Source organism: Pundamilia nyererei, unplaced genomic scaffold, assembly GCF_000239375.1.
Source record: "Pundamilia nyererei isolate P.nyererei 1_Seehausen unplaced genomic scaffold, PunNye1.0 scaffold00146, whole genome shotgun sequence".
Lineage (NCBI taxonomy): Eukaryota > Metazoa > Chordata > Actinopteri > Cichliformes > Cichlidae > Pundamilia > Pundamilia nyererei.
Genome location: NW_005187547.1, coordinates 1,034,958 through 1,040,202, shown reverse-complemented (window position 1 = coordinate 1,040,202; position 5,245 = coordinate 1,034,958).

Sequence of the window (5,245 nt, the reverse complement as noted above, 5' to 3'; positions counted from 1 at the left end):
AAGAAAAAAAAGTGAAACCAAGGTGGGTTGGAGTTTTTTTTTAAATTGTTTTTCTAAGTCGACTATTTTCTCAAAAAGCAAAAGGAAAAAAACACGTTAAGCATGATAGCCTACTTTGTTCCTATCTTGTGCTGAGATTTTCTGTGAGACTGTCGAGCAGTTTAAAAACTAGTATTAGGGTTATTTAAATGGATAGGTGGCGCTCGCTTCGGTTCTTCTCTTTAAAAGAAAGAAAGGAAAAAAACGGACATTGAAATAATCACCAGCTGTTGTAATTTTTCAGACTTCAGGATTCAAACGCAACTTCAAATCTGTGCTGAACTTTATACACATGTTCTCTATGATTCAGGACCAAAATTCTTTTAATGTTTTCGAGATTTTAACTATAGAGAAATCCTCACCGGTTTCTCTCTCTTCTTTTCCCCTTTTCTCCTCCATCCTTTGAGCTTTGTTTTGTACATGTATTCAGATGCCATTTTATATGGGATGTTGTATTTATATACTGGGCCAAGCATTTTTGACTTGATCATTTTTTAATTTCTTGTATACATGATCTAGTCCTGTATTATTATTATTTTCTTACACGATTGTTTGTCAGTATGTCTGTGTCTGTCACATTTCCTTCTCAGGCGAAGGGCTAGAGTTTAAAAAAAACACACAACTTTTGATTTCTTTTTTTATATTTAAATGTACACACTTTTGGACACTTAAAAAGAGAGGAAACAGTTTGATTATTTTCTCAGTGTATTTTTGTACAAATCTATATAGAAAGTGGGGGAGTCAACAATCGGTGTGTGTAGCCTACTAATACAGCTGTATTGGATTTTCTAATTTTTAATACCACCGGCAGGCTGCTTTTCATGCTGCCTTCAAGTGCTTACAGTAAGCTCGTGTGCTCTAAGGTTTTGTTGCCTGTCCAAACGTTTTCCCCACACTTTTTCTTTCTCTTTTCTTTTTTTTCTTTCGCAAAAACAGGCAACAAAACAGACCTTTTTAACCGCGGTGCCAATTGTTTTTGATTTTAGAAATCAAAGGCACCAAACTACATTTACCTACTGACGAAATGAAGGAGCCCTCGTGGCTCAGGTGTGTAATTCATGTTTTACTTCAGTAAACAGGCAAACTTTGCGTGTCTTTTACCAGCATATGCTCTTAAGACTTCTCTGATATCCAGTCCCTAAATATTTCAATATCCTGTATTGACCGTAGCCTGCAGGCATGACATGCTTAACTTCTAAGGATTTAATTGCGATTTGCCCGACAGCACTTGAAAGCAGCATCAGCCTTTGTATCAGCCTACCTTCAACGTTTACAGTGCCAGACTGCAGGCTCCTTAAAGACACAGGAACGCATTGTTTCTGCAGGCTATTCCTGTGGGCCATGTGGGTTTAAGAGCATCACTATCTTGAGCAGCCACTTTGCTTTTGCATTTCCTGTCAAATATCTTGCCTGTGACAACAACAAGGAGATTGTAGCTTTAAATTTGACTTATTTCTTGATGTTTTCATTAACTGATGTCACATTTGCCAATCAACCACTGGATTGAAATAGCACTAGCGTTGCAGCAAGTAAACAACAAGGATGATAACATCAAGCGTATTCAAATTTCAGACTTGAGTTCTGCAAACACCTACTTGTACTGCGTTTCTCATTGTATTTGAATATATAATCTTTTCTACTTGTGGGCTAACTATTAGCTAATAATTGTTTTAGTATCTTTATGGCATGGTGAATAGCATTTGTATTTCAGATTCAGGTTATTAGCTGTTGTGTTTTTCAGAAAAAAATGGAAAAAAATGAGGAAAAGCGATGAAACGTGAACTCGGTCTTTGTATATTTGACTGTATCATAAAGCAAAAAGATTGTGTGTTTATGTACGTTGTTGCTATCGAGGACAGGCACTGTCTAGAGCTGCCATCTTTTACACATCATTACCTACATTCGAGGTGGTCAGTTCAGACTGTTTTTTTATATATAAATATGAAAGCATTTTTAAATATATTAACTTTATTTTTCATCCATCCTGTGCAATATGATGTGTAGAATTATCATTTATTGTCTCTAATCATGCCATAAACAAAAGTACCCACCCTCTTTTTGAGTCTCAGAGAAAAGGGGCGGGGACTCATGCCAGCTAAATTGTGTCCATTCACTGCCTGTCAGATTGTTGATACAAACTTGTGTACAGAACTTTTTCAAGGAAGGAAATAAATATCAGCTGGAACTGAAACTCAACAGCTTTTTTCTTTATTCATGAGTGTTGTTTTTTTTTTTTTTTTTTAAATCTCTCTTTCAATGCCACAAATACCCAAGACATGATACATTTGTGTTATTATGTTCCAAGTTCATCTCCTAACAGTAGTTGTCCAAACTGTGTTTAATTATTACATTATATGTTGTTAAGTGTTTTCTATAAGAGGATGAAGATTTTTTTACTCACCACTTCAGCTGCTTTTAATTGGCTCTTCTATTCTTCTCTCCCCAAGTTAATCAAGCCATGGTTTACTTGGGGAGAAATGGACAACTGAAAGCAAACGTTTGCGATGCGGGCTGAAAATAACTTAAGTGCTCAAAATAACTTATAAAAACTGTCTTGAGTAATGAGCATTAACTGCTTTTGGGGAAATCCACTCCAGCGGTGTGGCAACACGCTCCCCCACCAAAAAAAACTACTATTTACATAATTTTAAGAGGCAAGCAAAAATGGTTGTGAGGTCTGCAGTGTGAAAGAAAAGTGGTTTAGCGAAGAATTATTCAAATATTGTGTTGTAAACTTTCTCAGCCACTGTGACAATTGCACATTAAGTCAGTTTATATTATCCATGTCTGCACATCGCAGGGACTTTTATTTAAGTTTCCTCTTAATGCGGTGTAAATGCCTCATTCATATAGGAAACTTTCTGAAAACTGTCGCAGCTCAAAAAAAGCATCCACACTTTAAATTCTAGTCACCACAAAATGGGATGGTTTGGTTTGGAAAGAGTTTTGTAGCAGGTGTCAGCATCCCTAGAGTCACTATCCACTTTATTCTGTAAATCTTAAAAGGCGATGCTCTTAACCCCTTTGTGACATAAGTTTGATGCTGGAGTTAAGTGGTATGGAAGCTTTACGTTAGGATTCAAGTCTACATCAGATATTCAAACGTGTAGATTTGTTTATTTTAATTTTTTGTATAAATGACATGACCTTTTTCTGTATTTACTGTTTTTATTATATTTGCACATCACCAAGAAACCGCATGAAGGCTGCACCCATCTGTTCAAGCACACATGTAAAATTGATTTATGCCTCTAGAGTTTAAAATTCTAATGCATTATGCATAACTTAAAACCACGCTGCTACTGGGTCAAAGCAGAAAATAGTTTAGCGTCACGCGTATCGAACAGAATACACAAGTCGTATTCCCAGCAGCGCTAAATCATGACGATTAACAACGACCTCAGAGTATCTTTTGGTGTTGCTACAATGTTACTTCTGGAGTTCACGTGAATTTTTTTAGTAATAAAAAACAGAACAGATAACATTGAATGGACAGAACGCTCTTTATCCCTGAATATTTAATAAAACAACCTGGTAACCGGAAAACTTTTAGAAAGATGATGCAAGAATACAACCTGAAAAGGAAAATATGAATTGCCTGCTGCACCCCTCCTTTATTTCCCCTTCAAACCTCCCCTGGATAATACATTAAAGAGAACACACCCAAGCCAAGAACTGATCATGAAAAGCGATCCCACACCATTGCAACTGACCAAAATATGCCTCAAGCAGTTAGGGCAGGTTTGCCTAAGCACCTTATTTCTTCTATATAATAGCACACTGCTTATTTACGTCATTAATCAAAGACACACACATACTGAGACCACCTTAAGTGACTGAATGAAGGCGGCTCATTACTGAATACATAATTATCTTCATCCAAGATATGTCTATTCTATTCTATTCTATTCTATTCTATTCTATTCTATTCTATTCTATTCTATTCTATTCCAGCCTGTTGTGCCGTTACGCTGGCATTCAGACTTGATTCAGTCATGATTTCCCTTCCCCCTCTCCCAGACAGACCCTTATTGTGGGGGAAGGGCTGTTTTAGCAGCAGTCAGCCAAGGGCCCTCCAGCGTAGCTGACAAGCATGTCTGTCTACAGTATGCGGATGTGTCTGTGTGTGTGCATGTGTGTGTGCGGGCATGTGCATCATACCACATGACATGGGTATTTTTTGATAACAAGGCAAGAGACTGTATACTTAGCTCAAATATTAATGGTTTAATTTATTATTATCATTGTTATTATTATTATTATTATTAATATTATTAATTGTTGCTATTTCTCTTCTGTCAGATACTTTAACACAACAGACGATGCAGCTCGAAGCACACAGTGACTGGTTTTATTGCATAACACTTTATTTTATTAAATTACTGTAAGTGTTCCATGGTTATTAGTGTAACTGGTTTTGTGAAACTGTTATGTATGGGAAAAACACCAGCATGTTTAGGAGTTATCAGTTATTTTTATTGTTGTAATTAGATGCATCTTGTTGCCCTTTTTCACTGTCTGACGTCTACTTTTAAATAAATGAGGAGTAGGTGTATAAAAAAAACCTGCATTGATTGTGGAAACAAAGTGAGCGTGTACAAGTGCATAAATCCATAGTGGATATCATGATACGACTGCTAACTATCTCCTTAATGAAATGCAGATATATGCATTTTATAGCAGCTTAATTAGTCGTGTTTTAAAACTAACCTTACACTGCAAATAAACAGTTATTTCAGCTGCCAGTTTTAGCACCCACTGCATACTTCATATCTTAATGTCCTCATGATTGTGAAGCAATAATATCTGTACTGTTTGGTATAATCTTGCAAATTTCTTAAGATTTCCAGCACTTCTGTGTGTCTGTGTGTGTGTTAAGCTCCTCTAAGCTGTATGTAGCCTGTTCAGTGTGCAGTCTCATGCCTGGCTCAGCTGAGTCCTCAGTGGGAGATGTGCAGGCAGCAGTCAGGGCAGAGCAGAGTGGAGCAGAACAGGCTGATTGCTGGAGTCAGTGGCCCAGTAAAACCACAGCAGGGGGGGATAAGAGCTCTGCCGGAGGGGCAGAGAGAGGTATGACTGTATCTCTGTCTGTCTGTCTGTATATAATATATCCATCCTGAGCTAAACCCAAGGGGGTAGATGGTGTTGTTGTGGTGATGTGACTATATGACTATTTATCTGCTTTCTGTGATTTACACCCCCCCCC